The 11,532-nt window shown below is 40.8% G+C and overlaps 1 protein-coding gene across 1 annotated transcript in view; it reads right to left on the bottom strand.

Moving 5' to 3' along the window:
* Nucleotides 1–11,532, bottom strand: part of NDUFS7 (NADH:ubiquinone oxidoreductase core subunit S7) — a 75,111-nt gene that overhangs the window by 58,926 nt on the left and 4,653 nt on the right. The gene's annotated exons all lie outside the window — the stretch shown is intronic.

The following is an 11,532-nucleotide window of genomic DNA, read 5'->3' as shown; positions in this document are numbered from 1 at the left end:
GACCTTTGTCATGAACTTGTAATGCCTCACATGATTGAGCGAAGAAACATGAAATGCTTGCCAAAGCAAACTAAAGAAGCAATGAAACGGTGTGGTGTACAGTTTCAGGATATTCCACAGCCAGGAGAAAGAAAACGAAAGCGTTGTTTTATTTGTTCAATAAACTTAGAGGAAAACTGAGCAATATTGTACCACTTGTGGGGAAAAGGTCTGTAAAGAACATTCTTCAGAAAAGATGACGTAAAAATTGTTTGGAAGACCAATAAAATTCAAAATAAAAGTTAGAAAAGAAATGCAGCTAGTTTACTCTAGATTTATATACCTTTGTGTGTTTTTCATATCTGTTTGAAATGTGGGGGAAAAAAAATGTTTTTGGGGTTTTCTGCAAAAAAATATAATTAAAATGTTTATATGTCACTCAGAATATATTTGTATGGATCCCTTGATCCTTTTTTCAGATCTCTGCATTCCATGTTAATTTCTTTTATTTGGGGTCCAGCTAGACCCAAGTTCCAGTTCGCCAAGCTACAGCAGCCGAAGCTCTTAGGGGGTATGGCACTTCCGGATTTATATTTATACTACATAGCGGGGCAGCTTTAATATTTAGGCCCATGGATGCAGGCGGGACACACCAGATCCTCGGAATCCTGTTTGGCAGAGGTTGTGGGCCTGAAGTTATGGCCGGTATTAGAGTGTCCGAGGCTTGTTCCTAGTAAAAAGCTGCTTAGGTACACAGGCTCACTGTTACAATTTGGAAGCAAGCCAAGCAAATCTATAGCCATGTGGATATTCCCTTGGAGACTCCAATCTGGTATAATGCAGCTTTGAGAACTTGGTGGATTTTGGGAGCAGAGGGGGAATAGCTACAGTAGGGGACTTAATACATAATAATGTGTTTCACTCTTTCATTCAGCTGCAAACAACATTTGAGTTGCCACACTCTCAATTCTTTAAGTACCTTCAGATATGACATGCATTTATCTCCCAGTTCCCACATGGACATAAAAGTCTCTTCCTTTCAAGTCACTGGTATCATCCATTCTCAGGTCCCCAGGGGATTGGTTTCTAAGCCGTACTCCTCCCTCATTCGGGCTAAGGCTTATAGAGCTACTCTACCGGTCTTGGATAAATGGAAATCACGGATTCCTGCTATAGATGAGATTATCAGCTGTGATATTCTTGTGTCACATAGTGTCAGAGATAAATAAGTTGATTCAGTTATATATTGCCATCAAGTCTTTATTACTCCTGCCAAAGTATGAGTAAAATGAGGAGCTCTTGGGAGAAGTTGTCGCCCAAGATGTGGGGAGGAGGCAGCGGAGTTTTGGCATATGATCTGGGCTTGTAAAGATCTCCAGTTATATTGGAGAGAAGTGGTGGTGGTCTTGTCTGAGATTCTGGAGCTGGATGTCCCACTGGATCTCCTATTGTGTATTTTCGAAATTCTGGATGCTGAGGAATATGGTCGTGGTACAACAATAATTTTTTGAAGACATTTTTGGCACAAAAAGGGACAGTTTTAAGATGGATGGATAGGCGTCCCCCTAGTAGGTCACAATCGATCCGACTTGTCAATACTACCTCGTACTTTGAACATTTTATTTATAAAAACAGGCTGTCCGCAAAAGGTTAATAGGGTATGGGGAGGGTGGCTGAGGTCTCCATTAACAGGGAGATCTAAAATCGCTGCTAAGGGACCTGACGGGCTCTTGATTTTCTCACTTGCGTTTTCGCTACTGAATTCTCAGTCACCCACAGAAAGTGTTTGAGTCCAAATTGAGTTCGGTTTGCTTGTTTGAATTTTCTTTAATTTTTGAGGCAAAGTAATATTTACAAAAGTTATAGAAAAATCGGTCTGCATCCCATGACACTATTATATGTGATTTGCAATATGGTTTACTTATAGCTAATGTACTATGCTGTAGATCCTGTGAATATGTCTTTGAATCCAAAAACGCTTGTTGAGTGTACGTCCTTCAATAAAACGAGTTAAAAAAACAAAAAAAAAAAAAAGGCAAGTGAGGCCTGCAGTTCTTTGGATGTTGTTGTGGGGTCTTTGATGAGTAGTCACTGCGCTCTTGGAGTAATTTTGGTCAGCCAGCCACTCCTGGGAAGGTTCACCACAGTTCCACATTTTCACCATTTGTTGATAATTGCTCTCACTGTAGTTCACTGGAGTCCCAAGCTTTAGAAATGGCTTTATAACTTTTCCATACTGAATGATCTCAATTACTTTGTTTCTCATGTGTTCCTGAATTTCTCTGGATCACGACATGTCGTCTAGCTTTTGAGGATCTTTTGGCCTACGTCACTTTGTCAGGCAGGTTCTATTTAAGGGATTTCTTGATGGAGAACAGGCATGGCAGTGATTAACCCTGGGTGTGGCTAGGGGACGACTCTGCTTCCAAAAGATGTGAGGAACCACACACAATTTATGAGTTTGCTTGGGTTATTTTTTTTTGGGGGGGGGGGGCCCGCGCGCGTGCGCGCAATCACTTTCACACAGGGTGTTGTAGATTTGGATTTCTTTTTTTATAATAATAAATTCCTTCATTTATAAACTGCATTTTGTGATTACTTGTGTTATTTTTGTCTAATATTTAAATTTATTTGGGGATCTGAAATTTAAGTGTGACAAACATGCAAAAGAATAAGAAATCAGGAAGGGGCAAACACTTTTTCACACCACTGTATATTGCAAGAGAAGATGCTACCATCTCTCCATACCCTTAGTAGCCATCAACTTTTCCAAAATGACAATGATCTCAAACACACATGAAGGCCACGCTTGCATTTCTGAAGAACAGGGTACAACTGTAGGAAAATATTTCTGGAAACCAGGACACAGTATGACAGATTTAATAAAAGTCTTAATACTGATAAATCATTTTAACCCCTTCAGCCCCCAGGCACTTTCCGTTTTTGCTCCCCTTCTTCCGAGAGCCATAACCTTTTTATTTTTCTGCCAATCGTGCCATATGAGGGCTTGTTTTTTGCGGGACGAGTTATACTTTTAAATGAAACCATAAGTCTTACCATATAGTGTACTGAAAAGTGGCAAAAAAAATAACAAAATGCGGAAAAATTACAAAAAAAAGTGTGATCGTACAATAGTTTTTGGGATCTTTTATTCACAGTGTTCACTATATGGTAAAACTGATGTAACTATGTGATGCCTCAGGTCAGTTCAAGTATGTAGACACCAAACATGAATAGGTTTACTTGTATTTAAGGGGTTAAAAAAATTTCACAAGCTTGTCCAAAAAAGTGGCGCACGTTTTGCGCCATTTTCAAAACCCGTAGCGTTCTCATTTTTTGGGATCTATGGCTCAGTGACTGCTTATTTTTGCGTCTCGAGCTGATGTTTCTAAATGGTACCATTTATGTGCAGATGCTACGTTTTGATCGCCTGTTATTGCATTTTGCGTAAAACTTGCGGCGACCAAAAAACGTAATTTTGGCGTTTGGAATTTTTTTTGCCACTACGCCGTTTACTGATCAAATTGATTTTGTAGTTTGATAAATCGGGCATTTCTGAACGCGGCGATACGAAATGTATAAAAAAAAATTACCTTCTCACCCCCTGTGGGTGGTTAATTGTCCTTCCTCATTCTCGGGTCCTCTACCAGAGGCCTGGGAGTTTGAGGGTTCTGCGCAGGATCTTAGTTGTTCCCAGCACTGCGCTTTTCTGGACATAGAGCTCAGATGTTGCTCCTGGAATCTGTTGCAGCCATTTTTCCAACTTAAGGGGTCACTGCTCCAAGTGCTCCTATCACCACTGGAATCACTGTTACCTTCACCTTCCACATCTTCTCCAGTTGTTCTTTAAGGCCCTGGTATTTCTCCAGCTTCTCATATTCCTTCTTTCTGATGTTACTGTCATTAGGCACTGCCACATCTATTATTATTGCTGTCTTCTGACCCTTGTCTACTATTACGATATCTGGTTGGTTAGCTACCACTTGCTTTTCTGTCTGGATCTTGAAGTCCCACAGGATTTTAGCCCTTTCATTCTCCACCACTTTTTCTGGGGTCTCCCACCTGGACGTAGGGGGACTTAGCCCATACACTGTACAGATATTCCTGTATACAATTCCCGCTACTTGGTTGTGGCGTTCGGTGTACGCTGTTCCTGCTTGCATTTTGCATCCTGCCACTATATGTTGGATTGTTTCCGTGGTTTCTTTACATAGTCTACACCTTGGGTCTTGTCTTGTGTGGTAGATTCCTGCTTCTATGGATCTGGTACTTAGCGCCTGCTCTTGTGCAGCTATGATTAGTGCCTCTGTGCTGTCCTGGAGTCCAGCTTTCTCCAGCCATTGGTAGGATTTCTTCATGTCAGCCACCTCCATTATCTGTCTATGGTACATCCCATGCAGCGGCTTGTCTTGCCATGGCACTTCATGTTCTTGTTCTTCCTTCTCTGACTGTTGTTGTTGCTGTCTTAGGCTCTCCTTCAGCATTTCATCTTTTGGTGCCATTTTTCTGATGTATTCCTGGATACTTCTTGTTTCATCCATGATGGTGGCTTGGACACCTATCAAGCCTCGACCACCCTCCTTTCTGTTGGTATACAATCTTTGGGTGTTTGACTTGGGGTGGAGACCACCATGCATTGTGAGGAGCTTCCGGGTCTTCACATCTGCAGCTTCCATTTCTTCTTTTGGCCAGCACACTATGCCAGCAGGGTATCTGATAACTGGCAGAGCGTATGTATTGATGGCGCGGATCTTATTCTTCCCATTCAGCTGGCTCTTTAGGACCTGTCTTACCCTTTGATGGTATTTGGATGTTGCTGCTTTCCTTGCCTCCTCATCGTGGTTACCGTATCCCTGTGGGATGCCAAGGTACTTGTAGCAGGGTTTGTACATCTGCTATGTGCCCTGCCGGTAGTTCTACTCCATCAGTCTTTACTACCTTGCCTCTCTTTATGACCAGCCGGCCGCACTTCTCCAGTCCGAAGGACATCCCAATGTCTTCGCTGTATATCCTGGTCAGGTGGATCAGGGAACTGATGTCTCGTTCATTTTTCGCATACAGCTTGATGTCATCCATGTAGAGTAGGTGGCTGATGATGCTTCCACTCTTGAACTTGTATCCATAGCCAGACTGTTATTATCTGACTGAGGGGATTTAAGCCTATGCAGAAGAGCAATGGGGATAGTGCATTACCTTGGTATATGCCACATTTGATGGACACTTGTGCTAGTTGCCTTGAGTTGACTTCCAGTGTTGTCCTCCATAGCCCCATTGAGTTGCTGAGGAAGGTTCTTAATTTCCTATTGACATTGTAGAGAGCCAAGCATTCACAGATCCATGTGTGTGGCATTGAGTCATAGGCTTTCCTATAGTCAATCCAGGCTGTGCTGAGATTGGTCTGTCTGGATCTTGAGTCTTGAGCGACTGCTCTATCCACTAGCAGCTGGTGCTTAGAGCCTCTGGTGTTGTTCCCAATGCCTTTCTGAGCTGGATTCATGTACTGATTCATATGGTTCTGTAGCTTGGTGGCTATGATGCCTGACAGGAGTTTCCATGTCGTTGTAAGGCAGGTTATTGGACGATAGTTGGATGGAATTGTTCCTTTACAAGGGTCCTTCATGATCAGCACTGTTCTTCCTTGTGTTAGCCAAGCTGGGTGGTGGCCTGCTTCTAGCAGTTGGTTCATCTGTTTTGCCAGCCGTTCATGTACTGCTGTCAATTTCTTTAGCCAGTAGGTGTGGATCATGTCTGGGCCAGGTGCTGTCCAGCTCTTCATGTTCTTGATGCGCTCTTGGATGTCTACTTCTGTGATGGTAACTGGTTCTTATTCTGGGTGGTTATTGTGTTTCATTCTCAGATCTTGCAGCCACTTTGCAGCGGTGTTGTGTGTTTTTTTTTCCTTCTCCCATATGTCCCTCCAGTATTGTTCAGTCTCTATCGGTGGAATTGCTGCTATTGTGCTGTTATTCTGCAGCTGGGAATACACCTTGGATGGTTCTTTGGAGAACAAGGCATTTATCCTCTTGGCCTCAGCTTCTCTAGTGTATCTCCCTAGTCTTGCAGCCAGTGCTGTAAGCCTTTGTTTTGCAGTCTCTAGGGCTTCAGATGGAGTCAGGCCTTTGTACTTGTTCAGCTTGGTCTTATTCTTGATCTTTACACCCTTCTGTGCTTCTGTTAGTTGGCTGACTTCTCTTCGTGTCACCTTGATTTTTGCCTCCAGTCTTCTTTTCCATGGTGGGCACGTGCTTCTATTGTTCTGGTTAGTATAGCCAAGCATTTCCAGAATTACTGAGGCAGTGGCATAGATCAGTTTATTAGTTTGTGTTATTGTGGTGGTAGGTATTGATGAGAGTGCTCTATTGGCGTCTTCTAGCACACTTTCTGGTGATATATAGATATATATATATATATATATATAAATAAAATAAAAAAAATTTTTTAACCCTTTAATTTTAAATGGGGTGAAAGGCGGGTGATTTGAACTTTTAGGTTTAATTTTTTAAATCTTTACTTTTTTTTTTCCATTTACTAGTCCCCCTAGGGGGCTATAGCGATCAGCAATCCGATCGCTCTGATCTATCTGCTGATCACAGCTATACAGCTGTAAACAGCAGATACGGTCACTTCCTGATTCACTGGCCTCCCGGCCGAGTGAAAACGAAAGTGAAACGTCATAGCTGCAGGGGTCATCACATGACCCTGTGCTAACATTGCAACCACCGAAAGTCACGTGATCACTCACGTGACTTCCAATGGGGGCGGCGGTAAGTGAAAATCTTCACCACACGTATATACATCTTGCTGTCAGACTTTGGCAGAGAGATGTAAGGGGTTAATGTTATGGGTGGAATGAGATTCCACTCGTAACATGCAGGCACACATGTCAGCTGTTGAAAACAGCTGATATGTACGTCGATCGCAGCACCCTTCCCGCGGCAGGGGGCGGAGCTTAACGGCACACGATCCATGATGGATAGATCCGTCAAAGGTCGTGAAGGGGTTAAGGGTGACAGAGCAAGAAAAATCTGGGAATTCCAATTGATAATGATGTTCTAGTCTTTGATAAACGGACTCAACCCAACACCTGGATTTATGACACACTTTACACCTCCACCAGTGAGACTCCAAATCACTAGCCATTACTTCCACCACATCTACATTTGTAACAAAACCTTCATTTGATTTCCCTAGCTTATCTTTAGGAGACATCACCCCATCTTGCTCATGCCCAATTGTCCTGTTGTCACATCCCTTAAATGTTGTGTGCTTGTCTCAGTAACTCATTGGTAAGCCTGCCTGACGAAAGAGCCTTTGTGCTCTGAAAGCTTGTATACATAATTTTTCTGGTTAGCCAAAAAGGTATCACTCTTAGAATACTTTTCTCATTTTCTGGACATAAATATTTACATCGATTTTTCTGGCTAGCAAGGTACCACAATATTATTTTATATTGTACATCCGAAGAACAGGGAGAATGTGATTCAGTGGCCAAGAATACTGTATTGTAGGCTCTAAAAGAATTTGTTCTTGAAGAATGGAAAAAGCTAGATGTTACAATATGTCACCAACTTGTTTATTCCACACCTAGAAGACTTGGGTGCTGGAGATCATACAAAATACTAGATAGGCAAGCATCAGACGGTACTAGAAGATTACTAAACATTCTTGAATACGCTAAAAAAATCTAGAACACCCACCCTACTTTTATCTCTTGACGCTGAGAAAGCATTTGATAGAGTGGGGTGGGAATTCTTGGAAAACACCCTGAAAAAATTTGGCTTTGACAACACATCCATTAATGCCATCATGGCGCTATATTCCTGCCCCCCAGTCACAATTAAATCAGACAACCACTCTTCAAAAACGTTTATGATAACCAATGGAACTCGTCAGGGATGTCCTTTATCACCGCTACTTTTTGCCCTGATTATGGAACCTTTGGCAGAATGTGTCAGGTCAAATGAAAAAATTAAAGGTATTTCCATAGGGAAAGAAAACTTTAAAATAAGTCTTTTTGCGGACGATGTAATTATGACTCTTAGCGACCCATTAAACTCCATCAATGAAATAAACAACATTTTGAAAGAATTCTCCATTGTTTCAAACTTTAAAATTAATGAGAAAAAGTCAAAAATGCTAGCTCTTAACCTCATCCCAACAGCACAAGAAAATCTTAGAAATAATGTTAATTATGAATGGGTTACAGACGCTATTGAATACTTAGGTATTACTTTCACAAAAGATATTAAAAGCACCTTAATCCTCAACATGAATAAACTCTTATCTCAGATTGAAAAAGACTTTGCAACATACAACAAAACCGAAACGACTTGGCTTGGTAGAATATTGGTAGCTAACATGTTTATTCTACCCAAAATTTTATATACAATTAGATGTCTACCTATCATCACCCCAGACGAATTCCTAGTCAAATTGCAAAAATTGATCAACAAATATGTCTGGAATAATAGTAAAGCAAGGGTGGCCAAAAATACATTATTCAAAAATAAAATTAATGGAGGATACGGCCTTCCTAATATACAAGCATATTATTACTCAAATGTATTAAAACAAACCAACAATTGGTTATTAAAAAATGAAAATACTCCAACTTGGGTTAACTTGGAACTAATATTATCAGGAAATAATTCTTTCCGCTCTCCTTTACTGGAACAGTTACTAAGCTTTGGAGGATGAAAATCAAATACCTATGATAGCAGCACTATTAATGCTGCATTTAATTCCTGGGAAAAGATTTCAAGAATCTCCAAAGACAAAATAATTACTTTTGAAGTCTTTAAAAATATTGAGATAAAAAAATATAGATTTGTCAAACAATACCGAGACAGTAGATAGATGGGTCCAGTCAGGGATAAAATACATAAAAAATATATACGATGGTACAAACTTCACCTCATTCTTACAACTTAAACTACAAAACAATATACCAGATAAAGAGCTTTACTTCTTCCTAGAAATAAGGAAAATCATCCGGAAACTTGTAGAACCCAAATGTAAAATAAACAAATTCATACTTAAATTGATAAACAACCCAAATAACAAACTAATATGGAGTCATAAGAACATCTATCATGCCTACAATTCTGAACTCCCCACAAGAAAAATGATACACATATCCAGTTGGGAAAAGGACTTGAATGTAGAATTCACCCAAGACCAATGGGATAAAGCTCTTAAAAACACATACCTTTCCAATATCTGCGCTACATTACATGAAGCTTATTATAAGATTTATACCAGATGGTATTTCACTCCGGACAAAGTAGCTAAAATATTCCCAAGCCAAAAACCAACATGCTGGAGAGGCTGTGATACAAAAGGTGACATTGTTCATATTTTTTGGAGCTGTCCTAAAATCAGAAGCTTATGGCAGAAAGTGTCTAAAATAATAAATCTGATAATGCACTCAAAAATAAGTCTAACCCCACAATTAGCTCTCTTATCGATAGATTCGGATACAATAAACATAAAATACAGGGCCATCGTAATTCATATCCTTCTAGTTACCAAAATCGAATTGGCGGCACGTTGGAAATCCAATAAAATTCCAAATATTTACGATCTAATAGAAAAAATATCCCTTCATAAGTTCTATGAAGAGAAGCATGCCCTAATTAATAACTCTTGGAACAGATTTCATAAAAAATGGGACCCATGGACTGACTTTATTAACAACAATACATAAAATTTTAAATCTAATCTAGTTATAATTCTTGTATAAACGTAATACACTATACTTATTTAATTAGTTTAACAAGAAAATTGTTTGTTTACATCTATCTCCTGACATATTTGAATATCATACTTTGTAAATACTCAATCCGACTGTATGTCATAGTTTTTACCAATGTTATTTGTTTGTTTCTCCTTTTGTATATGTCTACTGTATATTATTTGTTTGATATAGCATGAAGTAATGCTATACAGCACTTTGTTTTATTGTTTTTGTTAGAACTGTTTTATGTATAAACTTTGAAAACCTAATAAAAATTATTGAATCACAAAATACTAGATATAGTTTTTGAAATGGGGTGTATTCATTTTTGCGTCAACTAATTTAAGTTAAACTGAAGCTTTTGTAATGAACGTTATATTATTAACCTTACTTTCAGGTTATGGGCTAAAAAAAAAAAAAAAAAAAAAAATTCTATGAAACTCAACTGCCAAAATTTGCAAATGAAGGGAATTTTGTTTACTTACCGTAAATTCCTTTTCTTCTAGCTCCTATTGGGAGACCCAGACAATTGGGTGTATAGCTTCTGCCTCCGGAGGCCACACAAAGTATTACACTTTAAAAAGTGTAACCCCTCCCCTCTGCCTATACACCCTCCCGTGCATCACGGGCTCCTCAGTTTTGGTGCAAAAGCAGGAAGGAGGAAACTTATAAATTGGTCTAGGGTAAATTCAATCCGAAGGATGTTCGGAGAACTGAAAACCATGAACCAAAAGAACAATTCAACATGAACAACATGTCTACACAAAAGAACAAACAGCCCGAAGGGAACAGGGGCGGGTGCTGGGTCTCCCAATAGGAGCTAGAAGAAAAGGAATTTACGGTAAGTAAACAAAATTCCCTTCTTCTTTGTCGCTCCATTGGGAGACCCAGACAATTGGGACGTCCAAAAGCAGTCCCTGGGTGGGTAAAAGAATACCTCGATAAAAAGAGCCGAAAGCAACCCCCTCTTACAGGTGGGCAACCGCCGCCTGAAGGACTCGCCTACCTAGACTGGCGTCTGCCGAAGCATAGGTATGCACCTGATAGTGTTTCGTGAAAGTGTGCAGAGTAGACCAGGTAGCTGCCTGACACACCTGCTGAGCCGTAGCCCGGTGCCGCAATGCCCAGGACGCACCCACGGCTCTGGTAGAATGGGCTTTCAGCCCCAAAGGAAGCGGAAGCCCAGAAGAACGGTAGGCTTCAAGAATCGGTTCCTTGATCCACCGAGCCAAGGTTGACTTGGAAGCCTGCGAACCCTTACGCTGGCCAGCGACAAGGACAAAGAGCGCATCTGAACGGCGCAGGGGCGCCGTGCGAAACACATAGATCTGGTGAGAGCTCTCCAGCTCTAACGAGTGCAAATCCTTTTCACATTGGTGAACTGGATGAGGGCAAAATGAAGGTAAGGAGATATCCTGATTGAGATGAAAAGGGGATACCACCTTAGGAAGAAATTCCGGGACCGGACGCAGAACCACCTTATCCTGGTGAAAAACCAGGAAGGGGGCTTTGCATGACAGCGCTGCCAGCTCCGACACTCTACGGAGCGATGTAACTGAGAATTCATGAGTGGATGTGTGCCTCCTTCCACACAAAGCATAAAACTGAGGAGCCCGTGATGCACGGGAGGGTGTATAGGCAGAGGGTAGGGGTTACACTTTTTAAAGTGTAATACTTTGTGTGGCCTCCGGAGGCAGAAGCTATACACCCAATTGTCTGGGTCTCCCAATGGAGCGACAAAGAAATTTCTTTTTCTAGGGGGAGTACTTATTTATGCTAAGCACGGTATGAGATAAGTTATTCTAAAAATCGATTAC

The sequence above is a fragment of the Anomaloglossus baeobatrachus genome, chromosome 1, assembly GCF_048569485.1.
Source record: "Anomaloglossus baeobatrachus isolate aAnoBae1 chromosome 1, aAnoBae1.hap1, whole genome shotgun sequence".
NCBI lineage: Eukaryota > Metazoa > Chordata > Amphibia > Anura > Aromobatidae > Anomaloglossus > Anomaloglossus baeobatrachus.
This window is presented reverse-complemented; position numbering and strand designations above follow the sequence as displayed.